At 35.7% G+C, this 19,723-nt stretch overlaps 1 long non-coding RNA gene across 1 annotated transcript; it reads left to right on the top strand.

The window, feature by feature from the left end:
- The first annotated feature begins 12,993 nt into the window (after window positions 1-12,993).
- Window positions 12,994-13,823, top strand: LOC143735640 (uncharacterized). The gene is made up of 3 exons (XR_013203271.1): window positions 12,994-13,068; window positions 13,439-13,503; window positions 13,692-13,823. It is a non-coding gene; the product is annotated as an uncharacterized LOC143735640 (long non-coding RNA).
- Window positions 13,824-19,723: the final 5,900 nt, after the last annotated feature.

The following is a 19,723-nucleotide window of genomic DNA, read 5'->3' as shown; positions in this document are numbered from 1 at the left end:
CAATTAAATATGAAGTGTCTGTTTTCCTTTAATAATTTGTTTGCAAAATTCTAGGAATTTTCAAAATTAGAAATAATCAATTAAGGGTCTGATCACAAATAAATATTTTTTTTAACAATAATTGTAAACTGTTACTTTGCATACATGTCTGCTTATGATCAAACAAAATGCTTATATTAATGTTTGTGTATGATAGCATTTGTATAAATGCATCAAAGAGGCCAGTCTGGGGTATTTTTGCAGTAAATAGCTCATTCTGAACCAGAGAAGGAGCGCCGCCACGTGTTCAAGAAAGACATCGTAGCGACCCAAATATAGCCTAGTTTAAATAATATAAATGTTCTCAATTAACAGGTCTAACATTTTAATAACTTAGGGAGAACAACAATTTTACTCACCTAAATGTACACGTCCGGCAGAGTAGGCCCGGTCTTGCTCTACATTTTGCACCAGCAAAAGTCGATGCAAGTCGATGAGCGCGTCTTTAACTTCGTCCGCTGTCTCTGTTCTTAACAGACTGGCAACTCTTGATAAATTTGTGAGACATGCCTCTATGGCACGTAGATGTCGTTGACCACAAAGGCCATAGTGGTACGTCCTTTCAATGGCATAACATTGCCTTCCAATTTGCCTCAAAACCTCCTCTGCCATTGCCAGTTTGTTCACAATTCATCGGAGTTCTTGAGCACGTAAAAACTTCACGCAAAAACATCACGCTCTTATTTGAATATTTATAAGCAGTCGTCATTATGCACATATCCAAAAAGGAATTCATTATATATGCACATATCCAAAAACGAATTCTTGATATCTGCAATAACAATTTTTACTAGTGAAAATTACATTTTAACATGTAAGAATTAAATTAGAGATATCAAGAATTAAATTACAGATATCAAGAAGTATGTTTCTTACTAGTTGTAATTTCATTTGTGATATCATAAATGTATTTCTGCGAGTGATGACGTCATTTTTGATATCAAAAATTGAATTCCTGATATCAACAATCAGCATTTCTGATATCAATAATTGAATTGTTGATATCAATAATTGAATTGTTGATATCAACAATTCATATCCCAAATGTGTTTAAATGTTAAAATGGCGACAAAACTATTACAGATATCAAGAATTGAGTTATAATTACGAATACACATATCAGCTTTGTATTTATTACTAGTAGAAATATCATTTTTGATATCAATAATTGCATTATTACTAGTAAAAATCCGAATTCCTGATATTAAGAATTATGAGGTTACTAGTAAAAATGTCTATTCTAGATATCAACAATTGAATTGCTACTAGTAAAAATGTTAATTTTTGATATCTAAAACTGTATTTCTGATATCAATATAATTTCAGATATCTAAAATGTCTTTCTTACTAGTAACAATCACATTCATGATATCAGAAATTAACATAGTCACTAGTGAAAATGGAATTATTGATATCAAAAATGAGCATTTTTACTAGTAGCAATTCAATTGTTGATATCAAGAATAGACATTTCAACTAGTCACAATTGAATTCTTGATATCAAAAATAAAGGTTTTTACTAGTAAGAATTGTATTTCTGATATGTGAAATTGAAATTTCAACTAGTAAGAAATCAATTCTTGATATCAACAATTGATTTTGAATGGCAGCCTATGGTGACATTTCACTAGTGAAAATACAATTACAGATATCAAGAATTATAGTTTTTACTAGTTGAAATTCAATTGTTGATATCAAGAATTATCATTGTTACTAGTGAAAATGTAAATGTTGATATCAAGAATTAGCATTGTTACTAGTGAAAATGGAATTCCTGATATCAAAAATTGCCATTTTTACTAGTAGGAATATTATTCCTGATATCAATAATTATCATTTTTACTAGTGAAAATGTAATTGTTGATATCAAGGATTCATATCCTGGAAATGAATAAAAGTTAAAACGGCTTGCCATAGTCACTCATCTATTTGCACCACTGGGAAGTTATGTTTTTGCCAAGATGCAGAAGGCAGTTTGGCTTGTTTGGATACATGATTTATTGAGTTGGCTTGTGAGAGCCAACTTACTGAATTATATTTCTTCTTTTTCTTCTTAACAAAAAAATTCTGACTCTAACTCATCCTAGAGCTTTAACTCTACATACTCCAAACTCGGCTCAGAGACTCAGACTGTTCTGACTGGAGTTACTATATCTTTTCTAACTGATTTGACTTTCAGTTTTCTTAAAAATTAATATTAAAAACCTTAAAAATCCCATAGACTTTCATTGCAGAATGTTCAAATTGAGCCAAGGCTACGGTGGCCCAGTAATGCACAAAAACTCAAATCTAAACTCCATGAACTCCTAGACTCAATTAAACTACCATTCAATGTACTAATAAACTTATCTATCTATCTCTCTTTTCTTTCTTTCTTTCTTCTTTCTAACAAATCTTTCTTTCTAACTAATCTATCTATCTTTCTTTCTTCATAACTAATCGTTCTCTCTTTCTTTCTAACTAATCTTTCTTTCTTTCTAACTAATCTATCTATCTTTCTTTCTTTCTAACTAATCTTTCTAACTAATCTTTGTTCTTTCTTTCTAACTAATCTTTTTTTCTTTCTAACTAATCTTTTTTTTTTTTTTTACTTTAAACTACTTTAAACTTTAAACTACTTCAACCTTCTTCAAACTTTCTGGTCCAAACTTTCACAAGCCAACTTAAAGGTTATCTCGGCAAACTTTTTAATCTATTTTTTTACTAGGAATCTTTTGAACATTGCACAATTCACATGTTTTAATGATTGCCACACATTGGATTTGATTAAACAATCTTCAAAGTTATAGCCTCTTGCTTTACTCAGCATTTGCTTTATACTCATACACTGTGGTTTGCTTAATTTTACAGAGACTTAAGTTGTTGAAGGTAGAACTGCAGCAATTGGCTCCAAATTACACCATCATCTAAAGTTGTATAACATGGGGCTCGAACCCACTATCTCTGTGTCCGAAGTCTGTCACTCATCTCATTGCACCACTGTGTATGCAGAAGGTCCATAGTTCAAGTGCATAAACCAACAAATATAATGACATAAAGCAATCAAATTTTTAACTATGAATTCAAAAGTTATAAGCGTTTTGGCAAAAAAAACGTATATCTCTGGAACACTAGGTGGCGCTCTGTTCAAACTTCTCATGTACCTTCAGGACATGGTGTTGATGATCCATACTAAATTTTGGTATCTGTAAAAATCGGTATCTTCGGATTCAACATGACACAAGGAATGCATTGAACAGTACTTCTATGCGGCTCGGCCTGAAGATCGTTTGTGCAAATTTTGGAAAATTTTGGACAAATTTTTAAGGAGTAGCAAAAAAACTGTTTAACATTTGCTCCAATATGGCGGCCAGTCACATTGTTGAAAAATAACATATGAGATATCGTTGAAATCGGCATAAGCCAAGGAATATATTGACATAAAGAAATCAAATTTCAAGCAATGTTAGCAAAAGTTATAAGCGTTTTTTAAAAAAACAATGATATCTCTGGAACACTAGGTGGCGCTGTGATCAAACTTCTCAGGTACCTTCGGGCCATGCCGATGATGATCCATACCAAATTTGATGAAGAAATTTCAAATAGTTTAAAAGATATTGCAAATTATGACAAAATTCAAAATGGCGGACATGTGGTACATCCCATCATGGCAAAATCGATATCCACGGATTCGGCATGATGCAAGGAATCCATAGATACCAGAATTATGATTTTCTGACAAACTGTTCAAAAGTTATTGGCCAAAATAGCAATTGTTCATATCTCATGACCCATAGGTGGCGCTATTCCCAACTTTGGCATGGAACCTCAACACATGCTTCCGATGAAGTGAACCAATTTTCGTTTCGATTGATCAAACTTTGGCCGAGATACAGCCTCTTAGCCAATTTTGGGTGGACCTCGTTAAGTTTGCGACACCATAACTTTTTTTTTTCCAGCAAAACAAAAAAATCGGGAACAGTACTTTTATGCGGCTCAGTCCGAAGATCATTTGAGCACATGTTTGGAGAAAATTGGACAAAATTTGAAGGAGGAGTAGCTGAATACTGTACAAAAAACTGAATACTGTACATTTCAAAATGGCCACTACTGTAATGGGCGGGGTCTTAATGTAAGGTATTGGTTGTGATCAGCATGATGAGTGGAATCAGGTGGACTAAGTTTCATGTCTCTAGATCAAAGCGTTCAAAAGTTATAACCATTTCAATGTTGAATTTTTGAACTGGTGGTGGCGCTATAGAGTTGGTCCTAGAGGGTCAAAAATTGGTCCAATTACTATTCATTAGCATCACTACAAGTGTGCCAAATTTCATCATTTTCCTACTTATGGTTCATAGGGCTGCCATAGACTCCCATTTGCGGAATAATAAGAAGAAAACTAACAGATACAATAGGTGGCTCAGCCCCTTCGGGGCTTGGCCCCTAAAAAAACAACATTTTTTTTAATGGTTCGTTGTCAAGGTTGTTTCAGATCAACACCTGCAAGTGACCACTAGGTGTCACCGTTGAGACGGGTGTCGGATTGTTTCGAAGCCTCGACACAATACGGGACATTTGCTTCAACTGTTTCATTGTTTCACAAAGCCTCGATCTGCCCACCACTAACTGTAGCAAACACACAATAGCACATGTACAATTGAACAACAGGAAATCGCAGGTTGAGCAGACCTCCCTCTTCAGGCACTCCAGATCATTTTATTGCCCCTTTGGCCCCATTAGCACCAATCACATCTGGAGAACACTTTGTTCTCAGTGTCTAACTATGTACTTATTGGTTATTGTTCTAATTATGTGTTTTTTAGGCTATGTGTTGGTGAGTAGGATCACAAAAGAAAAAAAGTAGAAGGAAAAATAAGGAATATTTATTGGTGAAAAATATTATATCTTTAAAGGAACTGTATACATTTGTATAATTGTGTTAAATGTGTTTGAATTGAAAGACGTAATAAAGTACATACAATATATATATATGCTAAAATATTTGTAATTTGGACATTAGATGTGCCTTATTTAGAATTGTAAACCTACAAGTGTATTTTTATGATAGCAATAACTGTAAAGGTGTCACAGTCACCACCTAGTTGTGTTTGTCATTGTCATTATCATCGTCTCTGTCACTGTCATCGTCACTGTCTTGTGTTAGTCCCAGTCTGCACTACAGTTCCCAGTATCCTCCTTGGCCCACACCTGCACCTCCTTCACCATTACTCGCACCTGCCAACAACATCATCACCACTCACCGTCTTCAGCTGTTGTCCTCATCATTCCTCTGTGTATTTAAATTCCTTTCTTGTTAGTATTCAGTATCGACTATTGTTTGTGTGAACGTGGATGAAACCCCTGAGTTTTCTATTAAATACCTGTTTTTTCTCTGTATCCTTCGTCGTGTGCTTTCTACAGTCCAGAAGCGTTACAAAAGGGACTATTGTATTGGGGTAAATCAAATGTAGGCTTATATACTGTAGGTCAATTACTAAGCTCAGATTCATCTTACCAGTTAAAATATATACTGTGCTTTTGTAATTATTGTAATTATTTTGTAATTATACAGCAGCCAAACAAAACCAGAGAGAAATGTATTCATAAGTCTTTAAAACTTGGGCACAAAACATTTAGCCAGTAAGAAAAGAAAACCTGTTGGATATATATATATATATATATATATATATATATATATATATATATATATATAATTACACACACATATAGGTAGTGATGAGCAGATCGAGGCTTCGTGAAGCAATGAAACAGTTGAAGCAAATGGTCCATATTGTGTCGAGGCTTCGAATCAATCCGACACCTTGTGGTCACTTGTAGGTGTTGATCTGAAACAACCTGGACGAGCCATGAAAATTTTTTGTTTTTTTATTATTGTACTTTTCTAATATGTGAATCTTGTAACCTATAGGCTCCTCCCTGTGCATAATGTTGTTTTGGTCCTGCAAAATGAATATTAATAAAATAAATCAAGCCACAATGTCTCACTTTTTTACATATTTTTATTCAAAAATATAAATTTTTCTGCTGTGGAAGGGCTTCGCCTACTACTTTTTTTACAGATAATTTCTCCAACCTTTGAAAAAATCCTCTCACAAGGGACACTTGTTGCTGGCATGCAAAGATATTTTTTAGCTAGGACATACAAATAAGGAAAGATTACTGCTCTCTCTTTCCAGTAAATTAGTGGATCATGAGTTCTGGGCAAATACGCATCGTTGATGTATTTTTTCACTTCCACTGTGGCATCAGCTGTAGCATTGTGCATAATCTGGGTTTGATGGATACGAGTGTCAAAAAGTTCCCATAAAATGCCCTGTGTTTCTACTGGTGTTGATGGTGATGTTGATGGTGATGGATACATCTATGCATACCTTGCTTAGATGGCCCAGCAGTGTCAGTAGCAGGCCTAGGTACAGGGGGAATGCCATCCTCTGCACCCTGCAAAATGGCAGGATGAGTGCTCCTCAAATGGCGCATCATGGATGATGTATTGTTGCAGTAGGCTAGCTGCCGATCACAATACACACATCTCACTTTATTTAGGGTTTCTAAATGGAAATGCTCCCACACCACAGATGTACGGCATCTCTTCTGGGGAGCCTCCATTTTATCTATCTATCCAAATCTATCTATATGTATCTCTAATCTATCTATGTAATTAGATATATGTATCTACAATCTATCATTTAGATATGTATATATATATAATATGTAGGCCTATCTATAATATATGTATTTAGATATGTATCTATAATCTATGCATCTATAATCTATGTATTTATATATGTAGGCTATCTTTAATCTATCTATCTATCTATCTATCTATCTATCTATCTATCTATCTATCTATCTATCTATCTATCTATCTATCTATCTATCTATCTATCTATCTATCTATTAATCTAGCTGTCTATATATATTTATATCTATGTATCTATTAATGTGTCACTATATGTATAGGCTACTCTGTGTCTCTAGCCGATCAGTCAATGTGTTGTGTAAATTTAAATGTAAGCCTAAATAAAACTAAACAAATCTCACTATAAATGTCACTATATCACCAAAAATCCGCTATCTCAAAATCAAACTCCTCTCACAAAAACCCACGAGGTCAATATGCGTTGATTTCACTTTTATACAGATGTGCGATTATGTGGTCTGTTTCCGACCGTGTCAATCAAACGCTGATTCGGCGAGTAGCATCTGTCTGCAGTCCCGGAGGCTGCATTTTCAGGACCCCACTTCTAGGACCGCATTTCTAGGACCCTATATAGGTTTTTAGTGACAACGCCACCTATCGAATTAGAGGACCAGCGAAGATGAATGACATTCAGAGTGTGAGTATCAAATGCGAATCAATTTTTATTTGTTTAACTTTTAAAAAAATTCTGATGCATTTCATTGGAAAAGTTAACGTTGCCAACGTGCTGGTGATTTGCTAAACAGTCTTGAATGCATAGCCATCATATATTAGCCTCTAATGCTGGAAAATGAATTGTTAGCACGTTCATTTAACGGAACTGTTGCATGATAAGCCTGTGTTGACTTATTTACAGCACAATAAACTGTAGCATGTTTGTTCTGAAAGCTTGTTTATTACTCATTGTCTTTCCATTTTAATTCAGTTAAAATAATCTTAATGTTTTCACTGTCACCTGTTCACAGTCAGCCTGTTTAACGTTACCCACAATACATGTTATGTGTACGTCTCTTCATTTTGACATGGTTTTATAAAGTTGGTTGAGACATATGACATTTTAATAGTCAGACATATCCGAGAGGCCATTATAATAATTGAAATCCCACGTGTTAGATTGTGTCATTTACTGTATACTGTACTCTATATGAAGTGCTATCAAGGACACAGCTCAGGGTATGCAATAGTATGACAAAAGATAAATAAATAAATTGGTTAAGCACTAGGCTTAGGCCAAATTTATGTCTATTTATTTATATGAAATTAACTTAAAAATGTTTTTCAAGAAACGACATGAGTGTTTCTAGAACCTTTGTTCCGAGAACATCAAAATCATTTTTTTTTTCAAATCTTTGAACAGTATGCAATAATTGTATTATGAAAATTAATTGGTATGGAGACTGATATCATTATTTTTATCATTATCATTACTCTGTGGTAACTAAGATCTTTTAAATATGACATTTAAAATTAGAGAGCAGAACATGGTCAACTAAATGTTCCTTATTTAAATCACTTCTCTTTCTCTCTCTTAGGAGTCAGTGATGATGTTGTCCATGTGTTTGTCCATCCATTGAAGTTCTGTCTATGTGGTTCAGGTCATGATCAAATTTGTTTTTTTGTGTGTTCAAGTTCAGTGGTTATATATTATTTTGTAAAATATTTTGTGTGTTCAATTTCAGTTTTTATATATTATTTTGTAAAATATTTTGTGTGTTCAATTTCAGTTATATATTATTTTGTAAAATATTTTGTGTGTTCAAGTTCAGGTGTTTTATATTATTTTGTAAAATACAAAATCTTAAATCTACCCCCAGAGTCATCCTTGTCTTCCCTCTGTACTTGAAAATGTGGTCCATAGTGACTGAAAAGACTATAAAATGATTCCTTGTTTATTTTACTTGAGTTATTATATGCTACTTAGACCCAATAATTTCTCAACATTCCTAGGAACCTGGTTTAATTGCAATAAAGAAAGTAGTATTTGGGTGTAATAAAACTTGAAAGAAAAAAAAACACTCTAATGTAGTTAAAACTGGGTGGAAATATTACATTGCTGGCACTTTTTTCGGTCCTCCAAAACTAGGTTCCTGGAAATGCGTTCCTGGGACTGCGGTTCTCTGACTCGGTAGGTGGCGCTGTCACAAAAAACTAGGGTCTTAGAAATGCGGTCCTAGAAGTGGGGTCCTGAAAATGCAGCCTCCGGGACTGCAGACAGATAATATTGGATTCGGCGGATCACACCAGATGAAACATTTAAGGTGCGTTCCATTTGACAGGGTCCCTACGCAGTGTTCACTGCTCCCTACTCCCTGAACACGGTACATCAGTTGAAGTGGACTTCGCTGACAATAATCACTCATTTGGAATGCCCTGCAACGTCATCAAAGAAAGGCAACAACAGGGTCAAGCAGATTATGATATAACTGAATAAAATTTTTTAATTTACTTTCCTTTCTAATTTAAAATCATATAATATGCCTAAAGATACATTAATCACCCCAATCGTTCATAAATACTCTAGTTTGTATAATAATAACAATATTTATGAATACTCAATGCATACGAAACTATGAGCCGCTAGAAATTTTAATTTAAAATCTCTTCCAACGGCTCTGCTCTATGGTTAGTTCAGACTGGTGACTTGATGCACAATGACAGTTGGTTGATTTTCGCTCTCCACTTCCTGTGAAGTGATGTATCGATGTTCCCTTATTCCCTACGCCGTTTGCAGTGCCCTTCGAACAGAACATGTTCATTCCCTTCGGATTGGAATCTCACTTAAGATGGCGAAATACCCTGTGAAGTCCACTTCGCAGTCCACTTACGGTCGAATGGAACGCACCTTTACGCCGCCTTCACACTGGCAGTTGAAATCAGCTCCGATACGGCTCCGAAACGACCGGAAGTCATTCATTTCCTATGGAGATTCGCAGACCGCATGCGAATGGGTCCGAAACGGGTCCGACCGAGTGCGGTGCGAAGAAAATCGTGTTCGTTGGTCATCCGGATGCGTTCAAAAAATTGAACTCTTGCGAAAATCTACGGACGGTTTCTATCCGACAATTCCAGCGGAAGTTAGTGTTGCTATGATACTGATAAACAAACCTGAATTCTTATCGTTATAAAATCATTATTTATTTTATTAAAAGTTAAGTTGTCATGTCATTTTTTTTATTTTCATGCTTTGCTAACGTTATTAGGGCAGTTAATATGGTATAAATTATATCACTATATCACATTTTTTAGCCGACCTGACATGCCAACGTCCTGAGCAACTTTCCTCACGCAGCAGCCTTCCTATTAATATCTCTATAACCCTCATCAGAGAGATCATACAGAACTGACAAAATCAACCATTCTAATCTCTCCGCCATTTTTGTTCTACCCGCTTCCGACGCTTTTCACTGTGTAGTACGACGTCCGTTGGGTGCGTATTGCGTATTACGGAGCTGATTTCAACTGCCAGTGTGAAGGCGGCGTTAGTGAAACACTTCGAGGCTTCGTTTGGCCATAGTCACGTGACATGGGTGTTTTGAATCACGCTTCGAATCAGTAGGCTTGTTTGAGATGCGCCTTGTCTCGCCTGAAATGTAGTCGAGAGTAGGCGGCTGCAGTGAGAGGAGTGAAAAAAGCGCAGGCAAGCCGGACAGTTCTCGCTTCTCGCAGTGGATCTGACACCTCCGAGATCAATGATGGATATCACGGGATTAACGGGATTCACGCTCGTGCACAGTGTTTCTAATAAACTGGATGTAATTTAAGTTCTGTTGCTTTTATATGAAAATAAATATAATGAACAAGACACCCAAAGTACTTGTTATTTAATTCCATTCCAAATAAGTGTTTATCAATTATTTTATCTTTAATACAGACATAGGCTATGTGTTTTTATATATATAATAAAATGACATTGCCCATAACCCATAGAGATCGCACTGTCCGAGAGTTTGGGAATATTCACACATAACATATACACATAAAACATGATATCCGAGTTTTAAAATCAAACATTTTAAAAGAGAACAATACATCACGGTTGTTTAAACCAATCAACATTAAGCTGTGTCGTCAGCAAGTCGTTTCCCATCATGCTTTTGATCAGCGCAGTCGGTGGAGAGCAACTGCCGCGACTCCAGAATCCGACACGTGCGCCTCAGAGCAAGGCATACCGCATTCGGACACATTTCTAACCGGCATGCATTACGTGTTGATCACCGGTGATCGGTTCTGCGCAGATTTTGCTCATCTCAAACAAGCCTAGTGTTTCGAAACATCTGCGCTTCGGGATCTCGCAAAGCTTCGGAACGACTGTTTCGCGTCAGCCATCCCTACATATAGGCTACAATGATGAATGATACAAGACCTACAAACGTGTTAAATTATATTGTATACTATCAATTGACCCTTCGCAGGGAGCTTGATTGACAGGTGATCTGACCAATCATACTTCGCCATCCGCCATTTTGTCCGTAGATTAACATGGGAGGATTTGAACTTGAAAAACTGAATATACTGACGCCTTTCCGCGGTTAAAACAACATTCCTTCTTATGTTCATTCATGTTTGTTTGATGCTATAAATGAACTACAAGGAAGAGATGATCGGTTCACGAGCAGCTTTAACTGAGGCTCTACAGCGATCTGTCACGACACATTAAAGAGCCACAAAACGGTATTTATTGTTTAAATTTCTTTTTAAAAATGACCAAATTTGAAAGGTGAGACTTTGTTTAATATGTTTAATATCAAAAGTAACCGAAAAGTAACCTGGTCTGTCCTGTCTGTCAGTGTATTGTCAGTCTCCTCTCTGATCCGCGATGTATTTTTCACTGTGTGAGAACATTGTGTTTCTGCGTGAGAGCGGCGTAGCTTGTCGGACATAGCGACAGTAACTAAGGGGGGCGGGTCTTTGCGAAGGGTCAATTGTTTATGTAAAAAAATATATCAACATTAACAAACATTTAATATAAAATATAATTTAATACGCTTGTAGGTCTGTATTGTCTCATTTACCTTCGTAGCCTCATTTAAGTTGATTTTCTGTATACTGTGTATTTATTTTTGGACTAGTGGTTAAAGTCCAATAATGGTATGACAGCGTGTCAGTGGTAATATCATTGTGTTCCTGTTGGTCAGTGTTAGAGGATCTGTGTAACAACTCAGGCTTAGCCTGGCAGTTAGCCTGTCCTGGACCAGGTTAGTTTCCCAGCATAAGTTGCCAGAGTAACTGAGTTTGAACTATTTTAAGTTTGCTTTATGAAACAGAATCAACTGACAATAAGTCTGACTAACCAAAATAAGCCTGGCTTGTATCCTAATCTTGTTTTATGGAACAGCCCTGTGGTGCTGGTATAGCAATACATAAATGCATACAATTGTATATAGTTATATGAAAGTTATGTGTTTTTTGAGGAGTAAATCAACATTCACACATCTGCATATTCAAATAAAACACACTGGCATATTTACACACACTGTATCTTCTATACTTGTTGATTTAAAGCACTAAGAATGATGATGTTCTCAGAGAAGCAGCTCTGACTTCCCCTTTAGTCTGTGTGGTCGAGGTTTGTGTTTCCACTCACAGTACGAGATGTTTGAATGATCATAGCAGATATTATTCATCTGGATCAGATCATGAAGATCATACAGCTGCAGATCTGTGAGTTTCTCATTCACATTTGATTGAGTCAGATTTATTTTGATTTTATATCTTAATCAATGTGTTTTTCTTTCTGTCATAGATCTGTTCATGTTGTATCAAGCCACAGAGAGTCTAACAAACATACCAGTAACTTTAGGATCTGATGTGAATATAACCTGTGATCTTGATATAGAGGAGATTTACTGGTACAAACAGAAATTACCGGATCCTCCAGTGTTGATCTTACGCACTTTCAGCAACACATATGAAGGACCTAAAAATGAAAACAGCAGCTTTATACACAAATACTCAGTGAAAACTAACAGTCGTCTGTTCATTAAAAATATCACCATTGATGAATTAGGAGTTTATTATTGTGTGAAAACTAGTGAACCACTAAAATTCAACAACGGCACCAAAATCTACATCAGCGGTAAGTTATTTTATTATATCATGTCTTTATAAACCACATGATGGATTCCATATTGAATATACTGAATGAAGAACTAATAACAGTTTCATTGTTATGTTAAAGACTGACACTGAATAATGATTGAACTGCAAACCTTTTACAGACTTTGTCCAAAAGAATATTACAGACGCTCCACAACACCAGATATCATGGAGAAATATGACCATCATCATATCTGTCCTGCTGAATGTGCTTCTGATCATTGCATTAATAGGTTTGTTCTTGTTTTACTACAGTAAAAGTGTCAGTGAACTACAAGGAGACAAACTCTAGATCTACAAAATGTATCCGGTTCACACAGAACGTGTTTTTCTATTCCACTGCAATACTTTTGTGTTTTTATTTTTTATGTAAACACACACTAAACGTGTTTAACCGCTGCGCTCACGTCTGTCTTCTTTTTCAGCGTCTCGTGCGAGACATGGCGTTATAAAAATGCCTAAAAACTTTAAAAAACCACATCTCTCTTGACACTTTTTTCTGCATCTCACATTTTTCACAGTAAAACACATTCTCTGTGAATCAGCTCTTAAACTGTTACAATGTGTGTATTCAGTGATGTTTCATATTCAGTGTTGTTTCAGGTATGGTGAAGAGCTTCATTGATGCAACTGGAAAATCTGCTGCTCAAAACTCAAATAATCCACAGGTAAGATCTTCAATATTAATATATGTTATCTTATTTTGTCCTATATTATCCTGGTGATTCTTACAGTGCAACTTCAAGCTGCATGCACAAGATTCATTAAATGATCTGAAATGTTTATGACCAGCTGACTGTACATTATGTCTAAAATACTGTATATGTCCATTCATATATAATATGGTCTCTTTCAGTGTGCTGAAGTTGATTTCTTCATGTGCTCCAGTAACACCAGGTCTAGTCAGGAGCAGAGCACTACTGTCTACAGCCAATGTAGGATGTGATACACATTATGAATACAAAGTGTCCCTACATATGCTTTTTTATTTACAAAATAAAATGGCTTGTTATTATTTTTTATATGTGTGAATTTTAATTTATAATTTCCATATATAATTTTTATTTATATGCGTTTTAGCAGCGTTTGCTGCTTTGTATTAAAGTAACACTTTCTGCTGGTACTGTTTTAAGTGGAGATCTTGCTTATATATAGTAATATAATGTTTTTTTTCTCTCTCTGTTATAAGTGCGCTGACATGTTCAGCAGTAAAAGTTGTTAACCACATGACAAATGAGCTTTCTTGGGGCTGAAGCAGCTTTTTTTTTATCAGCAAAAAATTTAGTTATTCAACAAGCCTAAACCTAAACATCAACAAGCGTGGTTTTGTGCAAATGAATGTTCCACTGTTTTGGTCACTTGATGAACAACACACACACACACTCACACACACTCGCTTGCATCAAGTGGTTTAAACTTTAACCAAGTGAACATGACATGAAACACCACGATAACACTTTACAATTATAATCATTTGTTAACGTTAACCTCATTAGTTATCATGAACTAACAATAAAAAAAGAAATTCTTCTACAGCAGTTATTAATTTTAGTTCATGTTAATTTAATTTTTATTGAAATTTATTGAAGTACATTATTAAAAACACAATCTGTATCTGTTAATATTATTTAATGAACCTGAGCTAACATGAACTAAAAATGAACAGCTGAATTTGTATTAACTTTAATTACAATATTATAAATTGTATAACAAAGATTAATACATTGTATAACAAATGTTAGAAATAAGTTTCACACTTCCTTCTCTTTTCTAGTTTAAAAGAAGTACTAAGTACTAGACAAAAATAAATTCAATCCAGATTAATTTAAATACATAGAGTACTCACTCGCCTCGAGGATAAATATTGTTTATGGTGTCAAGAAACAGAAACTAAAAACCTCATCTAAACTTATGAGTTAATAATCATGAGTTACAACGAGAATACAGTTGAAGAAAACATCATATTTGTGTTTGACACTGAAAAAAAGAAAACTGGGCTGTTATCTGTGTCTTGGGTAATTTTGCTGCAGTGAATTAGAGATAAATATTTTGCTTTAAAGACAAGAAATGATGTATAGGTCAATGGTTGAATATTAAATAAATAGACAACAAAACTAAATGTGTGGCCAGAGCAAACCTGCCTTTAACTTCCTCTTGACTGGTTACATCACCCTATTCTTCTGAAAGCTCTGAGGTAAAGTTACATCTCTACAGTCGTGTGAAAGAAACACGTGTTTTATCATGAAGATTGTGCAGCTTTACCTCTGTGAGTTAATTGTACTTTATTAAAATTTTATTGTGTAAGATCATTTATAATGTTTAATGACATAATAATAATCCATATTATGTGCGTGTGGTGTTTATTTCACAGATCTGCTCATATGGTGTGAAGCTGCGGAGACTTTAACAGATCAACTAACAGATTTGGGTCAAAATGTGACTATAAACTGTGATTTTGATGTAAAGGAGGTTTATTGGTTTTTACTGAAACTTCCAGATTCTCCGGTTCTGATATTGCTCTCTTCCACAACTTCAGCTACTTTTCACTACAGTAAAGCTTTTAGGCAGAAATATTCAGTGCAAAGTTATCATCGCCTGTTCATAAATAATGTCACTATTGATGATTTAGGAGATTATTACTGTGTGACCACAGAAGTTCCTCCAAAATACAGCGACGGCACCAGACTACACATCATTGGTGAGTGAACATTCAGTGATCATCAAGCTAAACACTTAATCACTGTTAGACAAATAATATTCAATATTAATAATAAACCCCTTCAATGATTACACAGTACCGACTCCAGAGATCCAGAATCATAAAGCGGTGAAGAACATTGAGAAGAATCAGACACATCGGCAGATTATTATCTTCATATCTGCTCTTGAATGCTGTTCTGATCATCATCACGATAGGTGAGCTCTTTGCTGAAATTATACATGTAAGTCTCCAAATGTGGACATTGTGCTCTTGAATTCTCACTATAATATCTGTATGCTATTTTACATTTTTTAAAGAATATTTTAACAGCTCTTGCAGTTACAGCTCTTTATAGTGACTACAATTGTTATGTTACAGAAAGAACAAAACCATGAAATGTGGGTGAATAAAATAATGTTTTTGTCTGAATTACTAATTTAATCTGATTTCACTTTTAAGGACTATTAAAGGTGTTTGTTCATGCAAGAAACGGAGACGACTTCAACGTACAGACCTACACAATCTTCAAGATATGGATTTCGAACAACCTCAAGACTCAACACAAACACTGATATCTTACATGAAAATATAAAGTAACACTACATGTCTTCCACTAGGTTAATGTATAAAGCTTATAAATATGCTTATAATTATGAATATGTGCTGATATTCAGGCAAACAGTGCGACTGAGAGCTTGATATTGATTTATTCATCATGTGCTGTTTAGGGGCAATTAATATAAAAAAACATAATACCCAATTATGCATGTGAGATTATCATTTTCATAATATGTCCTAGAATCAGAAATATGTGTCCAGAAATAATGTTTTCATGTTTCCTGATGGCTTTGTTCTATGCTTTTGGAATTCTTTTTACTTCTGTTGAAACAAAGAAATGAATCCACAGCACAAAGGAAATGCCTCCTGACCACAAGAGAGCAGTGTTGAGCAAGAAAACCAGGATTTAAAAAAAACTTTTACTGACAATAAAGTAAAAACATTGACTATATTGACTTCATTGGCCATAAATGTACAGAATGAAACCCAGTTGCATTTCCGTTGTGTTGTGAACCTTGTTTGTTCACTGCGTGTGCTTTAAAAACACAAGGTAAATACTATCAGAGAATGTCTAATAAGGGGAGAACTGTCACTCTCAGTAAACTTCTGGCTTCCCAGATGTGAAAAAGGAACACATACACATACTAATGAAGGAGCTCAATATGAAGTAGGTAAATATGAAAACAGCAGCTTTAAACACAAATACTCAGTGAAAACTAACAGTCGTCTGTTCATCAAAAATATCACCATTGATGAATTAGGAGTTTATTATTGTGTGAAAACTAGTGAACCACTAAAATTCAACAACGGCACCAAAATCTACATCAGCGGTAAGTTATTTTATTATATCATGTCTTTATAAACCACATGATGGATTCCATATTGAATATACTGAATGAAGAACTAATAATAGTTTTATTGTTCTGTTAAAGACTGAAACTGAATAAAGATTGAACTACAAACCTTTTACAGACTTTGTCCAAAAGAATGTTACAGACGCTCCACAACACCAGATATCATGGAGAAATATGACCATCATCATATCTGTCCTGCTGAATGTGCTTCTGATCATTGCATTAATAGGTTTGTAAACTTTAATTGAATTTACTACAGAGACAAACTCTTAATCAATACACAAATTCAGCCATATCATATCTGCTCTTAGTTTAAACTGTCGAGAAGTGTCTCAGTGATGTGTATTCACTGTTGTTTCAGGTTTAGTAAAGAGCTGCATTGATGCAATTAGAAGATCTAAAAATACTTCAAAGAAAACTCAAAATACTGCAACTCAAAACACAAATGATCCGCAGGTAAGATACTTCTTACATAAATTATCTTAATTATTTTTAATATATTATTTTAAGTTTAACCTGCACTAACCCACATTATTTTAGCGCTCGAGACGAAACCGGCCTTGCCAGGATCAGACCACCTACTCTTTTCTTCAGCCCGTAAAAGCTGTATGAAGTATTATCCATTATAAATCAAAATTGCATATGAATGGCTTTATTAAACTAAAATAAATTGTTTTTGTTATACTTTTAATGCTTCTCAAATCAATGCCAATGTAAAGCAAGATCCCATTAATGAACAAAATGTGACTGTTCAAAATGTGTTTTTTTCTGGTGTTTAATGTAAATATACAGTGTTGTATGTATTAATACAGTGCTATTCTCTGATATAATTGTCTCTATAGACCATTTTATCTCTTTTTTTTCTTGCCGCTGCTCTGAGATGTTCATGCTTGCAGTAAACCAGAGGCCAATGTGGTTTCTGTGCATTAGAGCAACTTTTTACAAATGAAAATTTGAGCTACTTTATGTGTGTGTGTGTATTTATATGTTAAAGAAATGTGGCATATAGAGCTAGAGTACAAATCACATGAACAACGATTAATAAATATATATTTTTATCTTATTTATATAGTTTTTGCTTGCATATTAATTGTTCTAAATAATTTACATATTACATATCATTACATATTAAAAGTGGTGACTTCTGCTCTGTGTCTGTGGTTAACATACAGTGTGGTTTCGTGCAAATGAAGTGTTCCACTAGTTTGGTCAGTTGATAAATGAAACAAACATAAAACTTTCCATATAGACAGGTGGTTTAAACATTTATCTAGTGAAGACGTGTGGAGTACTCAACCTCGGCCTCTAACCCATCGGGTCCACCTTGCCTCAACGCTCCCTCGGTTCCACCGTTGACTGTCATCCCTCAGGGTCCTCCGGGCTCCCTCATTTCTCTGGCTTCACCTTGATCTAGTGTCGCTCTGGCTCAGCCTCAGACTTTCGAGTCAGCTGCTGTGCCTCGACCCTCCACCCTCTGGCTCTGCTGGGCTCCTGCTTCCCTCACCACTGTCCCACTCCCACCGTATCCACACCGCTCTGCAAAGCCCACGCCAGGCCTTCAGTATCACCCTGACTATTGGGCTAATGAATTTAAAATTGCAATATGGACGAGTGACTAGCCAGCCATTAGCGTTATGACGTGAAAAATAATTCTAGCACACTACCAGATAGAAATACAGGCAATTAAATTCTTACCTCCAATTCTCGCTGAAGAACTGATAATCCATGTTGATCCTGTCTCCCCAACCATTTTCTTATTCACACTTCAATTTTCCGCTTTTGTTTTTTCTCACAACAAACAATAAATATTGATACAGCAAGTTGTCGTGTTTCAGTATCCATTTTGTTTACATCTGCTTTTCAGCTTCCGATCTGCTGCGTGAGATCACGCATCCTCTGGCACAATTATCTTAATAACATTTTGCAGTGTGTGATGCGCTGCCATTTTCAAATCTTGTAGTGTGTGCATGTTTAATATTTGATAGAAGAAAATCTGCAAAGATTCTCCTGAAGTGTGTGCTGCAACCAGATTTCACAATCGATTAGGATTTTAAACCTCCTGTAGTGTGTGTACGCGTGCCCACATGCAAACACCGCATGCTATGTGTCACACACGCAGCGGCCAGAGCCCAGATATATTCTCCCCCATAGCTTTAAGTATGAAAGCATGGGAAATGATCCCATGTAAAAAACGAAGTAGCACATCTACTTCGTGCCAAGATAGTGAAACTGCTGGGAAAGGGAGCTATAGAAACCGTCCCTCTGACATAGAGCGCTTCGGGTTTCTACAGCAGATATTTCCTTGTTCCCAAAAAGGATGGCGGAACCTAGTGCATTGAGTTTGGGCCTAACGACTCTAAAGTCGTCCTCAAACCAAGACACGGCTATGTCCCCAAAGTGCTCTCCACTCTGTTCAGAGCGCAAGTCATCTTCCTGTCAGCCCTACCTGGGTCTGACGGCGAAAGCGATGTTAATCTCCTCTGCCCGGTCAGGGCGTTGAGTATATACGTCGAGCGGTCTCCTGCGTTCAGGCAGTCAGAACAGCTCTTTGTTTCATTTGGTGGCCGTACCAAAGGGCTAGCCACCTCAAAACAGAGTCTTTCCAGGTGGATAGGTGACGCTATCACGCTGGCTTATAGGTCTAAGGGCCTTCAATGCCCCTTAAGCATCAGTGCCCATCCTACCAGAGGCGTGGCCCCTTCATGGGCCTGGTCCAGTGGGGTTTCACTCCAGGATATTTGTATGGCGGCAGGCTGGGCCTCCCCGTCTACATTT

Source organism: Siphateles boraxobius, unplaced genomic scaffold (genome assembly GCF_051911475.1).
Source record: "Siphateles boraxobius isolate OS27281-9 unplaced genomic scaffold, OSU_SipBor_1 13, whole genome shotgun sequence".
Lineage (NCBI taxonomy): Eukaryota > Metazoa > Chordata > Actinopteri > Cypriniformes > Leuciscidae > Siphateles > Siphateles boraxobius.
The sequence above is the reverse complement of the archived record's forward strand: the minus strand, read 5'-3'. Positions and strand labels throughout refer to the sequence as shown.